The 27936-nt window shown below is 39.1% G+C and overlaps 1 long non-coding RNA gene across 1 annotated transcript; it reads right to left on the reverse strand.

Moving 5' to 3' along the window:
• Nucleotides 1-11734: 11734 nt before the first annotated feature.
• Nucleotides 11735-27885, reverse strand: LOC112488134 (uncharacterized). The gene is made up of 4 exons (XR_003051889.1): nucleotides 25260-27885; nucleotides 14880-14980; nucleotides 14144-14322; nucleotides 11735-13719 (listed from the first exon to the last, which is right to left on the reverse strand). It is a non-coding gene; the product is annotated as an uncharacterized LOC112488134 (long non-coding RNA).
• Nucleotides 27886-27936: the final 51 nt, after the last annotated feature.

Consider the following 27936-nt stretch of genomic DNA (forward strand, 5'->3'; position numbering starts at 1 on the left):
ATTAGAATTTGACACTTTTATTATTTGTTTTCAACCCAGCTCCCAAAGAAGAAAGCTGAAAAATGTTATTAAAAAAATCCTGGTTATCTTGGTTAAACTTGTTTATCTGTTGATAAAACCTTGGTCAGAATACCAGATCTGTGCTCTAGGATGCAACACCAGTGGAAGAGCAGGAAGTTGTCACACTTTTTTACGTGTGCTGTTGTGTTGTTGTTCACTCCCAGCCTCATCTACAGCTGCTACGAGTGTAGACTGTGAGAAGAAAACTGTGTGTTTGTGTCACGTTGGGTTCAGTGTTTAACTGAGCCTGTGTTTGGCATTACAAACATCCTAAGTGATGCTTTGCCCTCAAACTTTGTATGTGTGTGTGTATGTGTGTGCGTGTGTGTGCTCAGCATCAGAAGCAGCAGTAGCAGCGGCGCTGACCCGTGTTCGCCTCACTGTTTTTATCTCTGTCTGTGTGACCCGAATTGTAAATACAGCATCCTCTGTTAAACTCCGTGCGTATGTGTGTGTGTGGGTGTGTGTGCATGTGTGTGTTATGAATTATGAGCAGCAGCCTCAACCTGACCTGATCTGCGTGTGACTCCGTATCTTGCATAGCAATGAGTTAGTTATATCTATAAGACCTGTTTGTGTGTTTATTGTTCCTTTTGTGTGTGTGTGAGAGAGCCATGTCACAAGGTTAATTGAGGGGAGGGCCTTTAAACCGTGCTGTCATTACCCATGCAGCAGCCCGCACAGAACAAACAAACAGAGAGAAACTCACTGAGCTCCAGAACAGAGGGCAGGTCCCAGGTCGACAAGCCCACCGTCGAGGGCCCCCAGCTGGGCTGCTGTGGTGGCAGCAGCGGCCTTGTCCTCCCCAGTTTGGTGGAGCTCAGAAGAAGGTCTAATCCTTACAGTGCACAGAGGAGATGCTAATGGAGGAGGATTAACCTGCAAATAAACGCACTCCCTGTGCTGCTCCTCCTATTGCTCCTCTGCTGCTCTTTACTCTCACTGAACTTTACTCTTCAGTTACTGCACCTCCTCTCCTGGAGAGGTTTTCTCTGCCTCTCTTTTCTACATGACTCCTAATCTAGTATTTCCATCATCACTCATGCTGCTTTTTTTTCTCTCTTTGTTTAAAATATCCACTCTGTTCTCCGCTCCTGCTCAATCTCCTCTTGGTTTGTTTTCATTTTTCTTAGTTTTAATCTTCCTCTGCTTTTTCTCCTTCATTTCCCTCCGGTCCCTTTTATCTACACTTTCACTTCTTCCTCTAATAGTCTTTTACTCTTTTTTTTATTTCTTTTCACCTCACTCTCCTTCTATATCTACTATGTGGTATAGTTTCATAAAAACATCAACAAAAGAAAAAAGTTGTTATCTGGTATTTAAACTTTTGTACCGTTACAGTCCCGACTTCCTTCACTTAATTTTTCTCCATTTTATTATTTCTATAAAATTGCTACCACAGTTGTGAACCCACCATTCGTAGACACACTTGATTACAGCCATTGACTTGCTGTTTATAAATGTTTGTACATCAGGGTTTTTTTATTTGGCAATATTTATTTTCTTCTTCTTTGTCTTGTCCAATTTCAAAACCTCATTGACTGAGTTTCTCCGTTAATATTCTGAGGTGCTCTGTTTTTAATTTCCATTGTCTCCCTCTCTGTCGCGGTGACCTCGCTAATTTCCCCGCCGGGATCACAAAGTTTCATCTCCTCTTATTAAACTTAATTTGCCCATTGTGTGAGTATGTGTGCGCACATTTTTTTTCCCTTCCCTCTGCTCAATGACAAAGAGATGCGGCCATGCGGCAAATTGTCCTTGTCAGCCCTGTGTCACGAGCAGAGTTGGTCACTTTAACGAGGATGACTGCTTGTCCCTCCTGAGCTCGGTGGCATCGGGTCTCTGAGGGACCACAGCCCAGTGTCCTGATCTCTGAAGTTTGGGACGTGGCCGCCGACGCTGCAGTGAGGATGGGTCTTATGGCACGACGTTGAAGCTAGGAAATTAACAACACCAGAGGATAAAATCACTTTAATTTTTAGGGTAACAAAACAACAGTAGGAGATTAAATTGAACAGATTCACCTTGCATCACATCTTTGGATTTAATTCACAAAACTTGATGTTGCTCACGTTGAATTTGATTGAATAAGTGAAAAGAGGGGAATTGTGGCAGTTACTTGTGATTTTTGCTATTTCTGCACTAAGTAAAGCACAAGCTTGAAATGGACTCCTGTGGGGAACCAAACATAAGAAAGTCAAACAGCCTAAAGTGATTTTCTAGTATTTCTAGAATACTTAAAGTAATGTTTATATCCACCCACTGCCACTTACTTACACATGTTCAGGTTTGTAGCTTTGCAGTAAATTTATTTGATATTCAATTTCTTGGCAGAAAAGAAGTTAAAAAAATCTAGTTGTGGTCGTTATTTTAGAAGCTTCAATGAAAGAAAATCACTGTTTTCTGATCTCATACATACACTGAGGTAAAATCATGGGACTTTACCACTGGATGGCGCTCAATCTCACACTATATACATTTAGTTGAACATTCAAATATTACCCCCGACCCCTTTTTCTTACCTAACTTTTTCTTGGTTCTCCTTTCTGAACTGCCACCCCCTACCACTAGCACCGCACTGCCACGGCCTCCCAGCATTCATCACCCGGCAGTCCAGCTGCTCAGATCAGCCGCTTCGATCCACATTATGTCAAATGTCAGCGGGTGAGCAGCGTGTAAAAGTGTGAAAACAACATCAGTCAGTGTCGTGGGGAAAAGAAACAAAGCATGCAGTCGCAGGAAACCCGTCCTCCATCTTCCCACCCCCGATTCGCGATAGTTTCTATTTTTTTGCTTCTCTGTAAAGAGAGGCAGTAGGTCTCTCAATATTTAAGGTAAAGCATAGGAAATGTAAAAGGCTTTGGAGTGTGTTTGATTCATTATTCAGCTCTAGTCTATTCTTTTTCCCTCTGTTTCTCGTGCTGTGTGCAGGAGATAAGAGTGCGGCTCCACGCTCATATTCATTCTTACCAGATTAGAAAAATGGGGGAAAAAACAACCCTGGAGAATACATGATCCTTTAATTTCTTACTCTTTCACTCCGTTTTTGGTTTTGGGTTTGATTTAAATACAAAACAAAATGTTGGCAACATAGAAAAATGGCCGCTTCATACATAATGATGGGCTTTGATTGTACTGGTGTGACATCGCTCTCTCTCTTCTGCTTCTTCTTCTTCTCACTCTTTTCTTCTCACACGTTGATGATTACAGCGTGTTAGCAAATCATCCAAGAATCTTGGCTTCTTTCACCTTTTACCATTTCATTTTGTCATACCAATGTGGGCAGAGCCAGTAAAATGTAGTATTTGTAAAATAAGCCGACTACATGTTAAAATAGATTTTGCAGAGGAGATATTTTTTCCCCTTGTGTTGTCTTCTGTTTATTTTACTAAACAGGGACGAACAGCACGATCCTGTAGTTTTGCATTGTCAGCAAATCTTTCTCCAAACTGACAGATTCTGTGACGTTCGGGCAGCACTAGTCACACCAAGTGTCAGACACGCCCACTGTCAAGCCAGTCACAGTGACACTTCTGTACTGTGAGATGTGCAGCGGCAGCGTGAGCCACAAAGATAAAACACCAAGGAAATGATTTTACTCCCTCTCTAAGGCTCACAATGTGATGCATAATTGGCCTCCTGGATCGACTTCAACCACCGAGGGATAAAAGGAAATCTTTGACAAAACCATATAAAATATAAATAAAACCCTGCTCCTGGATTCACGTCTTTTCAGTTTCTGTGGCGCAAAGGCATCGTTATGCATGGAAATGAGATTCTCTTCTTGCTCTCGCTCTGTCAGACAGCACCCCTCTCTCTCCACCCACCAACCCATCCTCCAACGTCAAACCCCTTATTGGCTCCCACCCATGAATATGCAGGCCAAGGCCAGGGATCCATTTTCAAAGGAGATTCTATGAGACAGAGAGATAGCAGCAGGATGGAGGCCAAGGAGGAGGAATATGCTGGAGAGAGTGACTGAAGTAGAGAACGTGTTTGTGGGTGTGGTTTAGCTCTGAGTCATGTGACAAAGGTGAACAAGTAAATATTGTTTACATTGATAGAACAGCATACACACATGCAAAACAGTGTTACCTGCTGCATCCATCTTTGTCTTAAGTGACTCTGAAGAAAACACTCAAATACATAGTAGGCATCTTCACCATTAGACTTTAGCTTTTTTAAAGAAAAATGGCACAAAGCAACTACCGGCTTGGTTCAGATAAGTTGTATAAAAAGGGATTTAAACGAAGTTTACTTTGCTAAACTATGCTAGCAAAAAAAAGTGTTCAAAATGAAAACAGAAATCTAATGCTCCATGGCAGGTAAACAGGTGGTGATAGGTGAGGTCAGCATATTGGAAGACAGGATGACAATCTGTCACTGCAGCACCTTCTCCTCCTAACTGAGGAAAAACAACAGCAAGGAAACACCAGCTAATATTTAAGGGTAATAGAAAGTAGAGCTATTTCTCATGTGCTTCTTTTAAAATAGAATTAGTGATGTTCATAAAAAAATAAACAAATAAAGAAATGCACTTGTTGAAAAATGCAGTCACAGTATTGTAGAAATGCCAGTATTATTATTAGCATTTAGCTATTAAGGAGATTTAAATGTTTGGTCACAGGTTTCCAGTCTATAAAATCATATCTATATTACATGCATATTACATTATTTCTATATTAATGTTATGATCTACTGAAAAACAATTCTATGCTTTATGTGGAATTTTAGTTGCACTTTCACATGTGGCCACTGGGATATTTTTTCTCCTCAATCCTCCATCCACTTCTCATAGTACGTACCTAGGTGTGGCTGGTGTTTATTGTGTTCCTTTTGCTCCACTGCCAGTCATAAGGAGTAGGACTTGAGCTGCAGCTACTCCATCGACAACTATCTGCTAACAGCACTCTGCTGCTGATGGCTCTTCTGTACAGTAAAGTGTCAGCGATGAACTTTTAGTCAGAGCAGCGTTGGCAAAGGCACTTCACAGCTCCCCGGATAAGATAATCTGATGTTAATTACCACAGGGGGTGCCAATAAATCACTCACAATCACATCAAAAACATGAAGGGGCCCTTCATGCATCATTATGGCTTCACGGAGATGAGCAAGTGTGAGGGACTTCGCCATGACACCCACTGATTTGCATTAAAGTACCTCAATTTCACCCTCCCACATCATTTCCCCGCCGTGACAGCGAGGTGTTTCTTCGCTTCCTTCAGCGGCCTCCGTCATTTCCTTCTTACATTTACTGGCAAAGCAGCAATGTCAAATTGCAGAGTGCCTCCTGACCGAAGCACGCTAGTGTTGCTAAAGCAAGTGGGTGGACAAGGAGGTAATTGCAGCATTTTTAGCCCTTTCGCTATCATCGATCGCCTAATCAATGGATTTAGTAACGTTTTATGAGGTGATTAATTCAATTTGCATTGAAGTGATCCGTCCATCCACTTTCTATATATTCCTTCAGGTTCATAGGTTGGAGGGTGTTCCAGCATGCATTGAGGAAGTCAGTTTGTGGCCCTGCTGTAATAATACTATAGCAGCACATGTAAGGATGGAATGCTGAACAGCAACAGAAGTAGAAGCGCTGAACCAAAGTACGGGAACTATTTCTAAAGTGATGGGAATAAAAGTATTTAAGGTCTTTGGACACTGTAGTATTGAGGTATAATATTGTAGTCGGGACTCACACATGTATTTTATGAACTTCAAAGTGAATTTCAAAGTGTAGCGGTTATCATGCCTGCTTACACATCTACCTTACATGCAGAATGTCCTGGGTTCAAGCCCCAGAGGAGCCACATATATTGAACAGGTCTGATGTTAACACAACGATTTCCTCAGTGTGGAATCATTGAAGTTTCTATTTTTGTAGTGTAGTGCTTTCACATTTACTTAAATACAAGACACAAATATGGTGGAGGGACTACAAAACTGTTTTAACTGGAAAGACAAAATATTTACCAACTTTTATTTTCAGAGGAAAAATGTGAATTTGTTATCTAAATATAAGAGTTGTAGGAAATATAATAGTTAGTTTTGGACAGTGGGAGGAACCCTGGAGAAAGCCCAGAGACAGAAAAACTCGACAGGAGTGAAAACCAGTAAAGCTCCGATTGTCTTGTTCTTACTCTAGGTACGAGCATCAATATCTTTTTTCACGTCTATATAATTCATGTCCCAAGTCAGAAAATACAGGTTAAAGCACAGTTTTCACTAAAGCCATGTTAATATATGATTGTCCACTGACACAAGTTCATTTTGTTTAACGTACCTTTATGTAAAGCAAGTGGGTTTGCAGTTGCTCCCAACTGATAATGTCAACACAAAAATTATGTTCAAAACCTTTTGAAGAGACAAAGATCACACGTGAGATTTCTTGCCTGACAAAAGAAGCAGCCCTTATTTTCTCTTTCCTTCTGTCCTTCTTTCTTCCTTTTCTCCTTTACCTTCATTTGCATAAATCTGCATGTCTAACAAGCATGGAGGTGACTCTGAAGCCCTGGCACTGATCAGCAGCAGCCAATTAGAGCGTCCAAGTGAGGCGATTGCACTGCGTGTTCCCAGAATCAGCAGCATCTGATGCTCATGTTGTGCTCTCTACACTCCCCCTATCTCCCCTCTCTACACCCCCCTCCCCCCTCTCCATGTCTGAACATCTGGTTTGAATCTGTGTTTGCCTGTTGTAATGTGACGCCAGGTGACAGTTCTATTAGACGCCCCGCTTATGTCCCGGTGCCCAGTTGTTTGTGTTTATTCTGATACAGGACATGACACGGTGGCAGCAGGTACAAGACATTCCCAGAGAGTCCTCGTCCAGAGCAATCAAATATAGCTGGAGATAATCATAAACACCAGCAGTACAACTGTAACAACCTGCCACAGCGGCTGAATTGCCCAGATGAGATAATAATAATAATAATAATAATAATAATTGTTGTTTTGTATTAATTACATTACATTTTTATTTTATACCATCATCATCAGTAGAATTCTTGCTTTTACTTCTCTGTTGAGAGAATTACATTGAAACATTCAGTGTAAAACAGAAGGAAAGAAAAAAAATATATATATACATTTGGTCCATCTAATTGAATTTTTTGTAATCATTCCTTCCATTATCAGCAATTATCTTGCGGCACATTTTAATCTGACAGAAAGAGCGTGAGTGTGCGTGTGAGATGACGCCTCTTGGAGGAACACTTTGTAATAATGTGAAAGTAATTAAATTAAAAAGCTGAATATCAGTGAATAAATGTTTTTCTGATGTTATGTTTATATATATATATATATATATATATATATATATACAGAGAGAGAGATAATAGGTGTGGTTTTTTGTAGGCAGTCATATCATCCCAGCACTTGGGCCAAAAAAATGTTCTATTTAATATTTTCAATTATTTAAAGCTTAAATAGGTGGATGGTGTCTGAAGGAGGATCTAAATAAATGTCACTCTCTAAACTGCTGTAATGATGTGTATATTGAAAAAAATAATAATAAAACAGGCAGTGTGGTCCTTTAATCACTCTCTTCAGGAGGAGTAGGACGTGATTTATGTGAAGCATTATATTTAGCAGGCGACACAAACGAGACAAGACGGGGGAAGAAAAGAGGGGAGAGAAAAGTAAATAAAATGCTGTCTCTGCGCTTCACGCCATCCTGTCATATCTACAATGGCAAAGAAGAAAAGAGGATGGAATGGGAAGGAGATTGGACGCGTCAGGAATTTTTACTGACCGTCAACGGAAAACAAACGCTTCCGTCACTCATTTAGCATTTGCTGGGTAAAAAAACCCCAAAACAAAATCCAAGGGATCCAGAAGGGATTAAAGCATGAGGTGGAGGAGGACATTTGGTTCAAGGAGATGGGACTGAGTGTCTCCATGATACGTCTTTTGTCCAAGCTCTTCACACCAGTTCACACATACTCACATTGTCCTTTATGGGCAGTCATTATGCAGCGGTATCTTCTATCACACATCATTCTCTGGCTGCTGGCAGTGAGTGGGTTCAGTGTGTGGCCCAAGGACAATTCTGCGCACAGACTGGAGAAGCCAGCGTTCAAACTGCCGACCTCCGTGGCGTCCCTAAAATAGCTCTTAAACACTCATTATCATAATGAGTTACATCAGGGTTCAGGTCAGGGTCAGTGATGATGAGATACAGTATCTGTTGTAAGGTTGAAGCAAACACCCTGGGCTCAGATCATAGCCTGTATAATATATTGGATGTGGGCTCCTGCTTTGAAAAGTCAAGATGAAGGAGAGAATTACCCGTTAGCCACCAGGGGGCGATTAAAGAAATATGTTTCTAGAAAAATGTGGAAGAGGTGGTACCATCACTTTATGCCATTGAATGGAAAAAAATGGTTTCTTCTTTACAAGGCATAAATATAGTCATAGTAATAATAAATAAATGGTCTGGACCAGAACGGTGTGGACCAGAACGGTCGTAACCTGGCGGTGAAGCTTCTGTTCTGAGGTGTTATCTAATTCTTGGGTCACCAACTATATTTGTCGGAAGGCGAGAAATTGTTTTGGACAGACTCCTAGGGGGAGTCACATTTTTGATTAACGGCGAGAAATTGTTTTGGACAGACTCCTTGGGGGAGTCACATTTTTGATTAACATTATCATTTGAAGTATATTGTTTATGTGTATATAGTTTTTATTTTATTTTCCTCACAATTTTGGAATCCAATCACAGGCCAGGTTGAACGGCTCCGATGATGTTCACTGCCACCTACTCCTGAAGTCCCAGGTGTGGGATAGGTCAGGGAGTTCGTCTGATTCTAATCTCAGAGATGTGGCAGTGGCAGTTCAAAGACAAAACTAAAGAAAAACTCCGGCTGAGGTCAGATGATGGTCCGTGCTCTCCCGGTCTCAAACATTTGGCCAGGTGAACGTTAGTGCCCCTCACCATCCCTCTCATGTCCCACCACTGAACAGGTGAAGTGATGCATAAAATGGGATTCAGGTTTGTCCCTCAACAACCTTTTCCCTTTATTAATTTAGATGCTTCAACTTATTTGGACTTTTATGCTCACATAACACAGCTGTATCTTTATCTCTCACACAATTTGGAATCATTTCATGCTTTATATAGGCCACCATCACTGGAAAAGAAGAAACGCCACTAAAAAAAAAGATGCACTTTGTCTCCACATCTCATTTCCACGTCCTCTGAGTACATTTTATCTCCAGCAAGATGAGCAGGGATATAAAGAGTGCTTTTATCTGCCGAGCACTAACCAGATGAGGAGAGGCATCGTATATGCCTCGTGTGTGCGCAACGCCCGTGTACTCAACTGGGTAAATTGAACAAATAAGGCAAGATCTAATACTGCTGCGGGCCACATTACACACAGAATGCAATGTGGCAGATAATTCCTGTGGCAGGGCGAAGTATGGCCATGCACTCAGTGCTTAAATTAAGCAGAAAAGTTTGGAGCCACGTTGGAGAAAGTGTGCGTGTGAATTCTTAACGCTATCGTTTGAGGACAAACGACACAGATCCATATTTCTTAGATAAACGGTTAACTTTTAAATTAAAATGAAATTTGTAGTTACATGAAAGTTTGAATTAAACATACACTGATTATAGTTCTGATCAGGGATATAAGAATAAAATTCAGAGATTTATTTATTTGGAGTATCTTTAACCAGAATAGATTCAGGATTCGAGATGTTTTTATTGGCCATTGGCAAAAACCAGACAGGTCAGACACAAGGGGATTCACATCAGGAGAGAGGTGGAGACAAGTCAGAGAAAAAGGGGGATAAGAGATAAATGCTGATAAATTAAGACGTACACACATTTGTACTGAGCAATATTGCATATTAACTCATATTAACTAGAGTCCGATTATCTGTGCTTAATTTAGGAATGAAACGTGTCCTGAACTGTGAACATGTTCTGATGTTTTTAGTAAATTGTAGACTGTTCTCTGAAGCAAAGGGTTTTCTTTTTTTTTGTTGTTGTTGAGGTCACATGTTTAGGTGTCAGGGATCTAACGTTCTGTTGGGCATCAAAATAAAATAATTTGATTCATTTAATGCTGCATAATGTTTGTCCCCAACACGTATAGACAATAAATAAAGTTATTGGGAGTTTTACAAACATAGCATTTATCCAGAACAGGACGCCAACCAGCTGTACACACCTGCATCCAAATGAGCTACCACACACACTCACACACACACAGACTCAAACATGGATGACATGCATCTTCACGTGTGCCCTCTGACCCCTTTATGGTGGCTTGGATAGAAAAAAACTATAAATAGAAAATACCTTGTGTGTGGGTGTGTGTGTGTGTGTGTGTTTATTATCAGTGTAAACAGCAGCTCTGCAGCACTGATCTATCACATAAGTCACTCGGGCCCCTGCTGCCTATTGATTTGGCAGTGCTTTCTCCCTCACACACACATGGTCACACAGCACACACACACACACACACATGGTCACACAGTTCTTGTGCCAACTCTTACATACAGACGGTCCAGGCTGATTAACCAAAGAGAGGAAGAAGTAGGGCTGTGAGTTATAGTCACCTAGCATTTGACTGTATCTTTGATACTGGTTGAATCATACTCGTGCCATATGATGTGCATCAGTGCTGCCCTGTGTGGATGTTGTATGTACTGTATCGTTGAACCTCTAACTTTCAGTTCAATTGGATTTAAATGGCAATCAATGGTAATTTACAATTCTATCCTGAGCTATTGTTTCCCCTCCACCACCACCCCCCACCCTTTCCTTCCAACGACACGTTCCTGAGTCGATGATGTTTGTGATGTTTGAGTTTGCACACACAACACACACACACACAAAACACACACACACACAAAACACACGCACACACATAAGTACAGGTAGCATTTGAGGTAACGCTCCCGTGAGATTCACCTATTGATTTTCAGGACACAAACATTGTGTGCTGCAAGTTCTGGTTCGGATTTAGCTGCAGGCATTTTACTGACCTTTGAACTCTGAGAAGTAACTCGGAGAATTATAGTGGGACAGAAGGAAAGGGTGTGTGTTTGCGTGTATATATGTTTATGTCCATACATGTGTGTGTGTTAGAGAAGGGCAGCTGTGGCCTGAAGCAAAAAAATCAGAGTTGACTCTGTAGGGTCTCTTGTTTGTGTGAGCCTGTGTAGAAAACTCATACACAGTACCCACCACTTCCTTTCCTTACTGTTAGCTTCTTCCATCTCTTCCTGTCTTTCTCCCTTGGTTTTTAAGTTTTCTTTAGAAATAAGGAAGACCTTGTATGATGAGATGTTCCTGCAGTGTCAATACTCATGATTGTGTCCTTGTGGGTAAAAACGCATCCTTTTATACATGTCTTCACTACTTCATGGAGACCATTTGGGCTCAGGCTCATGTTTATGTAAAGTGTCCTCAAAGACAAAGTAAGAACTGTGTTAGCTGTTGGAAGACAACAAGACGTCTTTTGTGTTGTTACTTTGTCGTCACATATGTTAGAATAAACCTAACATTAGCTTCATTTGTGAGTTTTGTTTTGTTTTTTCACGAACATAATTCAAACCTTGAAGGACAAACAATAAAAAGAAAACATCACTGAAAAAAAAGAAACACAGTGAATGAGTGTGAACAAAATACCACACTTTAGAGAGCAGAAATACAGGCTTTACTGAATTGTCCTTTATTTTCCTTTGCTTCAGGGACATTTGATTTTTTTTTTCTTACAATTCCTTTCACGTATAATGAGAATACGACCAGCCAGACAATTTAAATTAACCAGTTGATTACACATATTTATGCATACCCCACCAAATTCCTTTTTAAAGACATGACTAACCTTAAGTGCTTGCTTTAGGTTAGTGCTCATTTTCATTGTCTATTCTACGACTAGTCATCTATAGATACTACCTCAAAACCTGCACTGCTGCCACCAAACTGCTGTTGTCATCCAGGAAACACCGTCTATTTAGTTCTCTCGATTCTCAAAAGTTCATCTTGTCTTATCTTCAAGCTTGGCAGGAAAAGTATAATTTTATTACCTCTTGTTGCAATAAATAAATAACTGATGACAACACCGACTGACACTGACAGATTTTGATTATTTTATGCCTACATTCTCAGCAAACATGAGCTGTAGGCCTAGACGCAGTTGGACGGGGGTGGATTTTTGTAGTACTTTCCTGGAATAGAGCAAGTCAACTTTGATCTCAGCAGCTGTGGTCGCTCATCCTCCCTGCTGGCTGAGGAATAGGAAGAACAAAGCATGATGGGACATCAGGGCCCATAGGCAGAGATGCAGGTAGAAATGACGCTGTAAGAAAAAAAAAGGCAAATAGATAGAAGGAGAAGGAGTGGTGTAAACAACTTGAAAGAAACAAACAGAGAATACAAAATAAGAATTAGATAAAAAGATGACTCCTCATTTCTAGTCATTTTTTCCTGGGTTTCAGTGCAACTTGGAAAAAAAGTCGGTACATCATCTTTGTTTTTTTTTTCCCAAATCAGATGTTAAAGTGTCAAGGCTGCACTAGACACTTAACAATGCTAGGCAGTTTTAAGAAAGCATGAAAATGTTTTTGTTGTATTTTAGCAGTTATTTATTTAATACTTTTTTTATAAGTTTAGTATTGCATCCTGTGTATTTTTGTATTTTTTTAAAAATAAAAATTAAGAAGATAAGGTTTTGTTGTTGTTATGGTACTAACATCGGTCATATTTTTTACTGCCTTCTACCCATTTTAAATTTCAGATTAATAAGACATTATCTAAAGTTTAAAAAGTCCATTCTAGATTAGTCTTCATCAGTGGAACTGTAATGTAACATTAAACAGACAATCAATGCGTTTCAACGTTGTGTTCACCTACCTCTTCATTCACACAGACAACACAATCAAACACTGGTTTGTTTGGTTTAACTTACACTATAAGATACTATCAGGAATCCAAACACCTAAAATGTCTCTTGTATTTTGAATTCTAGAATCTGTCCAGAGATTTAAACATGATTTTCTTTTTTTGTTTTTGATGTCTTTCTTCTGAAGCACGCCTGCTGCCCAAATCATATTCACTTTATGCATACGCAGTGGGGCAGAGCCTTTTCCAACCAGCTGTAGTTGCACTGAATCATTTTTTCCACAGAAGGACGAGATGTTGAAACAGTTTTTCTCCAGAGAGCAATGTTGCCTCTGTTCACTCTGATGGACTCCACTGATGCTTCTTCTAAGCAGAGGATTAAAAAATATATTGTCACACTTCATTACTTTTATGAAGGAAAAAAAAACTAAGCTAACTTTGTTTTACTCTAAGAAAACTTTATAAACAGTAGTATTTTCTTTCTTGTTTTATTCTCTTTAAGGTTTAAAGGCCAGTTGTGGATCTTTCTTCAGTTTTTATGAAAACTGAGATATCACAGTTAAATAACGACACAAGTCTCTGGTGTTGCTTAAATTTATGAGTAAACATTAAAAAGCAGCGGAGTAAAATTTTTATTACTTTCCTCATTTTGCTCAAGTGTTTCCATGAGGACCAGAGCATAAATCTACTCTCTCTATGTTCTAGTTTGTTGTTTTTTTTCCGGGGTTTTGTTCCCTTTATACTCATGTTCGGAGACGAGGCCTTTGGGTGAAACAGTAGATACAGCAAGGTAGACATGCAGAAAAAACCTGTGAACAAAGTGAAGTGAACAAAGGTATAAGCTGATGTTCATCAAAACATATTTATTTATTCTAGCACAAAAATACAGGTATAATGGAATATATGTACTGTTTGTGATAATTAATTTGCAGTAACAAGAAGTACTAACACAAACAAATTACAAATTTTAGATTCAGATTCACCTAGAAGTTTCTGCAGCTATTACAGGAAAACGTTGACGTAAACAAACATTCTATAAAATCCAAACTATTCCTTTTACTAATTTGAAGCAAACTTTTTGTTTGCTTTTTATTTTGTTTAATGCTCAAAAAGGCACATGGAAATCATTGTTGACATTTTTTCAGCATAGATAAGAACAAATCCCCATGAGATCACTCTGCAGTGATACACCTGAACACAACACACCACTTGTCATTTTGATTCTCCACACACCTGTCACACATTGTTTTCCGCGGCTGGTCAAACGTGTCAGCATCAATCTGTCTGCCGCGTCACTCAGCTGCGTGACTAAGAATGCGAGAAGGCACCGAATCAGACGCAGGTAGACGGTTGTGAGCCGGATCAAAACAGGAAGTGGCTCGGAGCGGAAGATGCTGACAGGCGTTGTCACACTGAAAAAACACTCAGAGAATGGGTTTGGAGTGGAGAAGAAACAGAAGTGATCAGAGGAGAAAACATAAAAACCTGCCTCTGACAAACAAGAGCAGTGAGCTGATGACTGACAATGTTCGCACATGACTGACAAACAAGACCATGATGAGAAGTTTGTTTGTCTACGGTCTGTCTTACCTCATTTATTTTTGCTTTATTCACATTTTTATAAACATAGTTTAATCCTTTTTTTAAAATATTTTTTAACATATAGCTTTCGCATAGTGTGTGAAACTAAGCTATATTTATATCTAAATGTATTTATATTTTATTGATATATTTATTCATATACCAATCCAACAAAAAATCTGTTTGAAATTAAACCTTAAACTTAAAATAACAGAAGGTAAATGTGCTGTGCTGTCCACATACAGTGAGCTTACAGTGCATTATATTCCCTCTTATGTCTTATGCTCTTGTATGTTTCACACTGAAAGCATATTTGGTGTCTAATGATAACATCAGTTTCACATACAAAAAGGCCAAACACAATGTAACCATAAATGTAAAAAAATACCCCTTAAATTCTGCAGATAGTTTGAGAAACCATACGTCCATCCCTCCATTTTCTTCTACTTGTCCATTGGCAGAGTCAGGGGACAGTGCAGCCAATCCCACCTGTCAACCAACCAAGGTTGTGTTACATCCTGGACAGTTCAGCAGTCCATTGCAGATGCCACATATAGAGCCAAACAAGCATTTACACACGTCATAAAATTACTGATACAAATATATTTTTAACTAAATATTATTCAACACAAATTTTGATTGACAGGGAAAATAAAATATGTGTAATGCCAAAATGGGGTCACAAGCAAAAAGGAAAACAATAATTTATGTTCATATTAAATTGCAAGAAATGGTAAAAAGGCCAGGGTCAATTTACTTTCTCATATTCTCCATGGTACATTAGTGCAGTGTGTGTGTTGTTGTCATGCATCTAATGGTGTGAATGCATCCAGCGTGAAGACAGTCCTAGGTTTAACATCTCTCTTCACCATGAACTCACCACAAAACTGATCTATAAAATATATGCAATGCTAATAAGTGATTAAGTTGGAATGATATTTGCAATGACATCTTTTTAGTAAACTTCATGTCACTGTACATCAAGGAGTGTGTACAACATTTTAAGTTCACTAAGAGTTAAATGTGACTCTCCTGAGGAAGTGTTGGAGCCTGAGGGTTATCCCTGAGCTGACTGTTATCTTACAAACATCCTTAAACACTTTCTAATGTGAACACTTTAAAGTGGGAAAAACAACTTTAAATTCATTTCAAGTTTAGAGTGTTTCCGGGAGGACACACACACATACACACACTCACATTGTGACAGGGGAAGATTGTGAGGTCCCATTAATAGGGTTCACCTCCCTCCTCACCCACCTCACCTCCTTTCCACATGATCCCCAGATGCATCCAGAATAACGGCAGCAGGAGCTTCAGCCTCAGGCTCTGATGCTGCAAATTTATTCACTTTTGTAGGATAATTGAATTTTTCCTCCATAGTAGACTGATTTCACAGGGGTTTTAGTACGTGTGTGTCTGTGTGTTTTCACAGGGGTTTTAGTACGTGTGTGTATGCCTGACTTTTTTTTTCCTCTGGACTATTAATAATAGACTTCTTGGCGTTTATTTTGCTGTGTGGATTCGTTTCACCCCACTGCTAATTTAGTCCTTTGTCAGAACTGATCTGCAGATTTCCTGGGGCTTTTCTTCCTATTTGCCTCTTGTTTGATGTTATTTACAGTAGTGGGGGGGGGGGGGGGGGGGGGGGAGTAATTGACCATTCATGGGTCGGAGGTTACCTAGTTTAGATTTTGGGTTTTGGTGTGTCTACAGGATTTAGCTTCAAGCAAGGGGTGTAAGCAGACACTCTTGAAAAATATTTTGTTTGATGCATGGAAATGTAACACTGACAACTGTATGAGTTTGGTCTGACGGTGAATTCACACCAGCTGAGCCTCAGCAGGAACTGTGAAGGAACATCAGTTTTCTGTGCCACAGTTGTTTTGGCCATTACTCTTCCCAGACCCATCATAACACGTGACTAAATGCACCACACAGTTGGTAGTTTTATAAAAAAAAATGTTTCAATGGAAAACTGTCAAGAAGTAAGTAGATTAAACAACAGAATGTGAAATAGACCACACGTAAAATCAACATTTTCATAGGCTTGCTCACCAACTGCCTAAAAGCAAAGACAATCTAACACAGAGGAAATATATATTAAGTTAAGTAAATTGTGGCTACTGTGCTCTCTGCATTTTTCATTTGCCAATTGAATCCTCAGAAATGACATTTTTCTATGCCTTTGTCAGACTTTTTCTAAGTCTCCATTTTTAAAATTGGCTATAAACTCTAATGGTCACCATTAACAGACCAAAGTGGGCTCTCCATTGCGCTCACAGAGACAAAATTGGACTCAGGTGTCCACCTGTAGATGATAACAAACCTGGATATCATCGTAAAAACAATAATGGACTCAGTTGTGCATGTGGAGGAGCATATTGTCCTCCAGGGGCACATGTGAGCACAGTATAAAAGTCTGAGGTGTCCGGATAGAGACAATAATCGGCATAAGTGTCCACAAAGATACAATAATGGACAAAAACTGTTCAGATAAACACATAAAGAAAAGTGACTGTATAATTTCTTTAACCTTAATTTAACCAGGATGTCCCCTGACACTGACATTTTTTTAAGGCGGACCCAATGCGGTCAAGTCTGCTCACCACAACTAAGCCACCAGACTAGAACAAATCACAAAGGCATTTTTTAAACAGATACTTCAGATCTTAGCATTCACATTTTGTTGCTAACATCTGCAACCACTCAGAAATGGTATAACAACATTATATTCATGGCCTATGGGGTGCAAAACATAGGTTACCTTTATTTCACATCTGCCAGGTGTTTAGGTGGTAAAGAATAAAGTGGAAGGAACAAACAATTACAGTTGTGTCACATGACACCCAGCAGAACAGGGCATACAGTAAATATATTTCAAATATATAGTGCACAGAATAGACCTGGAAACACTACCAGAACAACTTATCAATTTTAAAATCAAAGTAATTCAAGTTAAAAGTGAGTGAAATCATGAAGTGCAATGGGAAGGTTGGGTGCAACGAAAGCCACAGAAAACCTAAAACAAGTGACATACAATGTTTAGATGTTGTCCGACTGTCATCAGTCTAACTGAACTTAACTTACATGTAGTAGCAGTTATATGCAGTTCCATTTATTACCACTGCGTCCACCTAAACTCCACGTGCGCACCATACGCACTACCATCTGCATGACAATGTGCACCGAGCAAGTGGTGCAAGACCTGGTTGCAAAAAAAAAGTGTTGAAGTAAACACAAAGAAGAGGAATGAGAAGAATCTATACCTGCAGAGCTACTGGTCCTCCTTCTTCTTTTAGCTTCTGCCTTATGGGCTTTTGACAAGATGGGATGGAGACGGATGATCTTCATCCATCTCCATCCCATCCTTTTCTTGCACTCTCTAACATCCCACCTTCCATCTTTTTGTCCTCCCCTTTCTCTGTCCCAAACCCAACTGAGTGTAAACAGAGACCATAATGGATGAACAGATGAGAAACGGGCTGCCTCTGCATTCTCACATCAACACACCTAAACTCATTTACACATAAACTTCTAGAGGTCAACGTAACGATCATCGACATATAGGAGAAGAAAATTGACTTAGTTGCTACACTTGGACTATGTATAGACAAAATGGACGAGCCTCTGTCCAGGTAAAGACAAAATTAGACGGAGGTGTACACATATAGAAAATAATAGACCTACTCATGTCAATGCAGGAGCAATAATGGACTCACTTGTCCACTTAGAGAAGATAATGATCCCAGAGGGGTTCAGCTGGAGACTGTAATGGCCCCGCAGGTCTCTGCTTGGAGAAAGTACAGTGCTCAGAAAAATGATAATAGAGTCCCAGGTGTCCTTGTGAAGACTTTCATGGACCCATGAGTCCACATGTGAGGATATGTTAAAGTCAGATGAGCGAATTCCACGATAAGATGCTCATTATTTCCTCTGGTCAAGGCACAGACTTTTCTTTAATTATACAGAAGGAAGCCATTTATAAAATTTGGCTCCAGGGTATCACACTCCTCAGTCTGATCTCACAGAAAAATGTTTTACAGTATCTTTACTGTAAAAGTAAGTTTCCCACTAGATGCCAGTGTGGCTCATATTTACTGTACAGATGTCAAAGCCATATCAGATTAAAGTCCTTACCACAAAAAAAGAAACTGCTGTTGACATTGATGTTTTTTTGTTTTGTATTGGAACCGTAGAAACTGTTTGGCTATTTATTTTATTTTATTTTGATGTCTTTACTTCTTTATATATACTTTATATACATATATACTGTACCTACTGTTTACCATGTTTTTTATTCAACATTTTTTTAATGAACTAATAAAATTAAACTAATAAAAATACAATTTTAATTTGCATTTAAATAATAATAAAGTAATAAAGATAAATAAGGAAGATTTTTGGGTGAAAACGTGTCTATAAGCATTAGCTTTTATGGTTTGCTAAATGCTGCTAAATGCTGATAGATAGATAGATAGATAAATAGATAGATAGATAGATAGATAGATAGATAGATAGATATGATATAATATAGCATAATAAAAATGATATCTTTGTTCTGCTATTGTGAGTTGTTCACAGCCTAAAATATATAGCGTGTACTTGTTCTGTTCAGGCCACTAGAACAATCTTTCCTGTGAGTAAATATAGTAACTGGCAGCAGGAGTCTGTTTCCCTGATCATAAATGTGTCTGGAGATGAAAACATAGCGTTGTCGCTGGAGAATTCATCACTAATTTATCTCATAGAACAAAGAAATAAATAAATGTATTACCAATCACAGATGAGTGGTGAGGCATTCTGCCTCATGCATCAAATTAATAGTGTTAGACCTAGTTTTGTTTAGCTTATTGAAAAAATAAAAACTTAAATAAAACAAAACAAACAAAAAAAAATCAATGAGAGAGAAAGTGAGTGAGTGAGTTTCCCTTAAACATATGCAGATGTGCCAGCCCTGATGGCGGCCACAGTTTGTGTATTCAGGTCAGTTTCTGCATTCAAAGCAAACACCAACCATGTTTCTCTGCATCATTAATGAGCCCTCTCACTCTCTTTCTTTCACACACCCATACATCCACACACACACACCCTCATACAGTATATAGACACACACAAGCACTACAGTAGGGTGCAGTGGTCTAATATTTATGGTCAAGCGAAGATGCTGTGTTATTGCACTTGATATAGCTTTAGGCCATTTCCATAGCTGCAGCTTTGGTTCATTCTATGCCACTGTCTGCAAAATACAAAATGCTACAAACAAAACATGGGTTTTTGACCGCATTGTTGGACTTATGCCTGGAATTCTCAGCCAAAGAAATAATTTTCTTTTCTTTTTTTTTATTTTCCTGTGCACTTTATGCTAACAACTTTTACTTATTTTGCTCCTGATTGATTGTACACACTGAGCATTTCCCACCTGGGGTTTGACCTCAGCTGCAGGACACACACAGATGCTGGTGCGTGACATATACACATACAGTTCAGGTCATCACCGCTGGCTCTGTGGCGTTAGATCACACTGAGATACACAAATAACAAGGACACCGGCGTTCACAACTTTTCATTGACACTAAAGCGTGTGAGGAGGCAGCATTAACGTTATATGGTGTTTTCAAACTGGCTTCACTAAAAAGCTGGTCATTCATTCAAGAGCTACAACATGTCCAATAATAAATAATTATTAGGTAAATAATTATCTACAGAATGTCCTTCTAAAGGATCAGAACCATTTTTTTTGCATTTTTTTTGCTGGAATTTTGCTAGATAACTTCACATGATCACATGGCCATCACGTCAGAATAAGCAAAATTGGAGTGAGGATGGGAAAGGGCCAATTTAGGAAAACCGTTATACATTCACCTCCACTCCTCCTGCTTTTGCATACTACACTGTACTATACACCCTCCTCTACACATTCCTCCCTGTAGTCTTCTCCTTTGTCCCCCTCCCCCCGGTCTTCTTTCTCTCAGCTCTGTGTCAATTAATTAATTGCCGGCTAATTTAATTTCTCAAAAAGTAATAACTTGTTTAAGCATGAATAAAGACTGACAAGGCAAAGTTCCAATCTGCCCCAAAGTTTAATTAGAGCTGCCGAGGTTTTCAGACGGAGTCAGACGATGGGTCAGGGGAGAAGGAGAAAGGCAAGAAAATTAGGGAAAAAAATATAAATATAATGGTTTTGTTGCCAGAACAGTAGCTGGTATTTACATAAACTTTCTGATTTTTATTGTCAACTTTAATAATTAAATCATCAAACAGTGGCAGGACGCCCACTTGAAAGTTTGGGTCCGATACCACCTCTAACCCAAATCACAGGATGTGTCAGGTAGAGCATGTGGTGTAAACCACCTGATAGAAGTGAGTGATCATCTTTGTCTTTCTGGTCCCAGTCAGTAGTTTTGATTCTTTTAAAATAAAGTGTTTCACATTGTAAAATATAATACTGTTTAGAGGGAAGTAGCATGTAATGAACAACACAAAATGGGTAAAGAGGTAGATAAACACCTATAAGTAAGAGCCTGGTTGCAGCTGCCATGGTGGAGTGAGTCACATATTAAAACATTTCCTTTATATGGTGTACTATCGTATAACCCATAAAGCAAGCCAAATCACCCCACATGTAAAAAACATCTAACCATAAAATGAAACATTTGGTATCAGGACAGTTCTGCTAGCAAGTCTACATGCTACTCAATTGCTTGTACTTTAAACTGAGGTGTAGAACACTTTGTGATGAACCTGCTAGTATAGTTATTATAGAGGTATTGACCAGGACCACTACATGAACACTGACCAATACTGTGCTGCGGGTCAGTCTGTCCAATGTAGAATAGAAAAATTACAAGTAACCAATGTAAAATATGTTTTACATTGAAAAATATACATGTTCGACACCTGCCAAGATGCCAAAAGAAAGTGTATGCCTTTTAAATGTCCAATATAGTATGTTGCTCTGTGTGGGTGTCGGTGTGCTTAGGTGTTGTGCATTTCAATGGTGCAGTGATGCAAAAACACCCCTGCAAACCTCTATCTGTATTCATGTTCACACACCACCCCAAGTTCTGTGTTCTGAGTAATGGTGCGCACGCACACAACACACACACACACAACACACACAGAATCACTACAGCCTCCTCCTCCTACGGTGCACAGTGATCCTGCTGTGTCAGTGCGTACCCGTACTCTCTGTTCCTATTAACATTTTCACCATTGTCAAAAAAAATCCACACTTTCAAATGTGATGATACTGGAAACAGTAACAGGTTCTCTTCGCACACCAGTGTCCAGGGTAATGAGAGTGGACGGCGGAGGAGGATGACTATTTAATCAACAAACATTTCCTCCTCCTCCTCCGTCTGCTCTCATCTCTCCGCTTTAATGATCCTGTCAAATGGAAAACTATCTGTTCTTTTAGGTACAATCTGTCCACCACTGTGGAACTGAATCAAACAGCCTGACGAATATTCATCAGATCTCCTCCAAATTTAGAAAAAAAAAAAAAACTTAATAGAAGATCCCTATAACATATTTAGGATTTTTCTAAAATCAGAGTTGATAGAGTTTTATTTCACCTAATTAAAATAAGGCCCACTTAATAATGTCAGGCTAAGACTGTTCCTTTGCCACAATAATACATAGAGTTTTCGGTCTCTACACACCACAGGCCTGCTGGTCATGGGAACTGACCCAAAAAGGCACTGGCTGCGTCCCAGACCGCTCCCTACACCGCTCCCTACACCCTACATAGTCACTATACAGGAGGGACGCCATTTTGGAGTGGTGTCCAAATACGTAGTGAGTCCAGTCATCCACTATATAGGACACTTAATGTATTCCATAATGCACTGCGAAATCTGGATTAGCAGTACTTGTCCCTAATACGTGTTCCATGAGTAAAACGATTGCCGCCATCTTGCTGTAAATTGTTCGTCAGAGAGAGTTCTCCTTCTGTGTGTGGGCTGTGAGTGTTACTTTGTAGCATGGGACAGAGCAGCAGGTTGTCTTACCTCCTCTCCTCACTCCCTTCGCCTCCTCCATTGTCCTTTTAAGATTAACTGGAAGCATTGTCATCGGTGTAGAAAAGGCATTAATTGAAGGTTTTTCCTGCCGCCGCTTTAACCGGCGCAGACGTACGCACACAGCCTTCAAAGTAATTAAACACATTAACACTTCAAGCATAAGCAGAAGGCTCTCTCTTTTGTGTATATTTTGCTGCAGTAGTTATCAATGAGACTGAGCAGAAAAGAGGAAGCAGGATGAGTTAGCATATCTCTGAGAGTAAAAGTGATGGGGCGGAAAAGAGGAGGAAGATGAAGAAGAGGGGAAGGAGAAGAGAGTCAATTCATTCGGGCCCTTTTCTCCAGTTGACAGCGGAAAAACGGCAGATACTCATCTAGAAATTATTTCCAATTCTTACCACTGACATCTTTCCCAAGTGGGGACTGTGAAATCTAATTAGTTTGACCAGGAAAAAATGTGGCAGCCAAGGTATAGTGGAGTGTATTATGCAGACTAGCCAGAGGCTATCAAAGGGGAGTCAAGTTCCCCCGGGGTTAACTGAAACTCAAGAGTGCAGATGAAGGCTATAGGGGGCAAAAAAAAAAAAAAACCTCAGGAGGGGCTGCTTCATTTTTTAAATCGCCTTGACTAATAGAGGCAACCTTGAATGTGCAGTAACAGCCCCTCTGAGGGCAGCACCGCCAAAGCATTTACCTAAGCTACAGGAGAGAGAATAGATAGTGCTTTCTCTTCTCCAGGGCTTTTACCCCTAGAACTTTTTAAACTTCTCTAAAGTAGCAATGATAAATGTGGAGACACAAGACGACGCTGCTGCCTCTGCATGGTAATCTGTGGCTACAGTAAATCTTTGCTGCATTTACAGTTAAAAAGCTGCGCTTACCCCAGTCAGTCATATAAACTTTAGCTTCCAGTTTGATTCAAATTTTCATTTATTGAGGCCCACCCATTAGAAATTAAGTAGCTATTTTTGTAGTTCTAATGTTCATGCCATGCTATACTTTAAATTTAATATTTCATATTCTGAGAACTCAAGATAAAAATGGCTGTCCCTTAAAATTATTTACTGCTTAAAGGTATACATACTTGTTTGTAGGATTGAGGGTCACATATAGACATGTGTACAATATTAATACCAATGATCAATTTAAAGCCTCCCATTAACTTTATCCTAGTGTTCAGTTCCTCAAATATTGGGCGAACCTGCAAACTCCATACAGACAGACCATTTGTTACCAAGTGAACAAACCAGTGACATTTTTCTGTCAGGCAAGAGCACTAACCCTGAGACCTGCGTGTGACCATATTATTTTTGGAGGATAACATTTCTTTTCCAAATCATTGCAATTATCAATGGGCTCTAAATCCTTGTTTAGTGGAAACAGGACATTAATATCTCAACTTTAGGCTTAAATGTCACCAGATCTAAACTTTGAAGCATGTGTCACGCATTGTTTTCACATTAGGTTTTTGTCAACACAGCCATTTTGTGCCCTATACTGTAGGTTTTCAATTCCCCTGAAGATTGTAAAAGCCACTCTATGATTTGTCCTCTCCCTTTGTTAGTTTGTTAAGGCAGGACACTTTGCCTTTAGTGCATGTAATACGTTCTATTGATAACTATAAAAAGCAAAAATAAAATTTCTTAAGGTTATTATTCTTCCATAGTCTTAGAAGCTACACAGTTATATTCAGCATCAGCAACAAAGAAATGTATGTCAGCACTTCTAATTATTGGTTGGTTTGAGGGCAAATAGCGACAGCTAATAGGTCAGTTCACTAATAGCCACTGCCCAAGGAAACAGTTAATGTTACAGTTCTGCTGCAACCCGACCAAAGTCTTCCTTACCAATTAGTTCTGTCTTAGATCACAGCCAATTAGTTTTTGTGCTTAATTAATTAGGATGGAACACAACCTACATCACCTCGGTGCAAAAGTTGGTGATTAGAGCTACAAATCATGGAACCAGAACGGAAACACGGGCCGTGAACTCCCACTGGCCTCTGATGTTTGATGAAATGTTATCAGCCATAAACATTAAAACATAGGTATATATGTTTATGTTCACACCCCTTTACAGCCTCCGCAAGAGCCTGAATATATACATATATATTAACTATAATAGCCTGAATATGTCTATATATAATATATATAAAAAGATTTTATACGTATGTATGTTCATTTCCTGCATGTTTATGTACTGTTGGAAAAATAATGTACTCCATACAAATAAGTTACCAACCTTCCACGTGACAGTGAATCATTACCAAACCATACCATGTTCTCTGATTTTGATTAAAATAAATAAATTAATAAAAACTTCGACTGAAAATAAAATCACATATCCATCATGTTATGGTGGGTTTCAGCAGTGGATACCCTGACTATTGCATATACTGTAGGTCAAGTTGTGAGCCTTTGCTAAGTGGCTATTTCCCGTATTCTCCTTTTTGCTGTTGTAAAAAAAATCATCTTGCAGATCAGAAAATTTCATTCTAACTGAGATGTCTACAGGAGCCATTTAATCTGACTGAAACACTGTCAGTGGAGCACCTCATAGGAGATTTGATCACATGAACCTACTCAGCTGCCCCCGGGGCAGAAATGAGCGAAAAGAGCCTCCTCTGAATGCAGCAGGTCATCATCAAATACATTTACATTTGAAGTTGTGACACATATAAATTATGCATGTGTATATTTTAATGCGTTACAAAATGGCATTAGAAACCCTCAAAACAAACAAGTTACCTGCTGTCTCTGTTGTGATTTTCTGTTTTTCTCTCTTTGCCGTGGCCTGGGGATCTTAACTGCCTTGAAGGCAAACGTGATGGAAATCTAATCAAGGCTATTCTAAAGGGGGAAGTAAAACATTTTGTTTTTCGCTTCCTCTTTTTGCAAGAAAAAATAATTTCCCATGTGTGAAACTAAACCAAGAAAACATGGAGTTGAACATGTTCAGTCCTGTTTTAAAACTTCAAGATTTAAAATTGGATTTCAGAAAAAAGAAGATGCTGCAGATGTAAGTTACATTTATTTTTTTCTAAATGGGATTGTAACTGACAAAACCTAGTACCTAGTACCCAAACAATTGTTACAGGAAGTGTGCAAACAATGACCGTTAGCAACAGTGACCATTAGCATAGTGCTCTGTGTGAACCAACACGTGGTCAAAATGGCTGCTGTTCTTTTGTGAACACAATTCTCCCTCTGTATATCAATTAGTAACAAATATCATTTATATCTAAAATAATTTGAATTACTTTACAATATAATTGCTGAGGCCATTGTTTTACTGAGCCTATGGTTAAAAATGTGAGTTTTTTATTACTTTTGACATTTTACAACCATTAATCTCCAAACTGGTATCAACCACAGCTAAATCTGTACTATATCCCATGCTACTCACAGCTGTGTATTTTCTAAGGTTTTATGGGTGTATGGTATTTTCTCGCTGCTGGTGGTTGATAGTTGGTTCATCCATCATCAAGTCAAGTCAGCTTCAATAATTGGTCACACAGATTTGAGGTGTCTGCACACTTTTAGCTTCCTGCTTTATTGTTAGGAGTGTGAGTACTTATTAGTTAACAGTCACTCACACATGAGTTAACATTCTGCAAGCACATTGCTTTCGCATGGGAAGTGCTTGGGAAACTAAAATCCACCAAGGTCGTGAGAATGAGTGCAAGCAAAAATGAGTGAAAAAGTGTGCTTTGCCACGACTCAGCACTCCCTGGGTTTAAACACACATCAACCTGCAAACTGACTGAAAAGCCAACTATAGACCTGACTGCAAAAAAAAGCAGCCATAAATTTCAATAATGCATGAAGCAAGGGGCATTTTGGAAAATAAGCGCCTTTTCCTCCCGTGAGAACTAGTGCCCCCCCAATCCTCCCCTCTGCTCTCTGTATCAAAGAACGATCTAATGTCACACACAAAAGAAAGGTTATTTTCTGCATATACACATTGATATTTCTGCCTCTATCTCTGACCTTTCTGTGATTTCTTTAAACACCCCGTGTCTGTGTGTCACTTTCTGTCTGTCCACCTGCTCATCGCAAAATCAGACCAATAAAGAAAGAGGAAATGCCCAGGAGATCAGGAAGCGATATTTCAGACATAGACATCTGTTGCCAGGTGCACAAGTCACATGACGTATGACAGAAATGATTCAATTTTATTAGGTCCTTTTACACATTACTCCTGCACATGCCAAATCAAACACTGCCTCGTATGGTGGGGTTTTGTCCTTGACGTTAGCTAACAATGTTAACTGGATTGAAATTTTACAGAATGACGGACACTGTATTCCCAACAATTCCACAGACCATTCCCTTATCATTGCATTGTTATTATTTACACACACTGTTCCATCTCAATGACCAGCTTATGTTTGTGGAGGCTTCAACTTCAGTCTGATATTAGGGAAGTTTCCTATTAAGTTTGGCCATATTTAGGAATATTGATTTATCTCGATTATTCATGATTAATTGTGATTAATCCACTGCTACTGTGTTATTAATAAATTATAAACGGATTAATCACCTCTTACAAATGAACTGGAAATAAATAAATACATAGATTTTTTCATGAAATCCTTTGATTTTCTATGATTAATCCTATTTGGCCTATCTTACTGCATGTAAACGTAACACACACCTTTATCGCCTCATAATTTATACAACTAAACTCTGCATAATAAAATGTACACAGGAGATTAACACATCCTTTCTCCCCTCTTTCATGTCATTCCTTGTAGGTAGTAAGAAAAGGCTTCAGTGTTGTTATTTTTATCCTAATTTGCTGTTTGTGCATCATAATTAGTGTTTTAACCAACCTTTGAGTTTTTAAGCTAATTTTATTTTCTCTTCTTAAATCACGTTGATCCTGTTTTATGCTCAGCATCTGCTGTTTCATCCACAGCCCCGGCCTCTGAGCTTCAAATTAAGCAGCGTTCTTGGCACTTTGTGAAGTAATAGTGACTTTAAAAATATGCAAGGAGCATTAATTAATTTCTCATGGAGCGAGAGAGAGAGAGATAGAGACAGAGAGAGAGAGATTGTTTCAATTAAAGGGATAATGACACTTTTGAATACTTCGTTCACAGCTAAGCTATGCTGCTGTTTCTTTAATGCATTTTTACACCTAGTAAAACAATAACAAAACATTATTCTGTAACATATTCTTCTGCATCGATCAACTACCCAGTCTGGTGTGTAAATAATAAATGCCATAAACATTCATGCAGTTTTTTACAGTTTAAAAAACATTCCTTTCTCTATATTAGTAGCTATATCCATCTCCACATTCATTCATCTTTGTAATCAGATGTCATATCAACATTTTAAACTCAAACTAATTCTCTTCTCTTCCTGTGTCTCCCTCTATCAGTAGACCTCAGGTCTCTTCCCGACGTGGCGATGACCG

Source organism: Cynoglossus semilaevis, chromosome 15 (genome assembly GCF_000523025.1).
Source record: "Cynoglossus semilaevis isolate Cse_v1.0 chromosome 15, Cse_v1.0, whole genome shotgun sequence".
NCBI classification, from domain to species: domain Eukaryota; kingdom Metazoa; phylum Chordata; class Actinopteri; order Pleuronectiformes; family Cynoglossidae; genus Cynoglossus; species Cynoglossus semilaevis.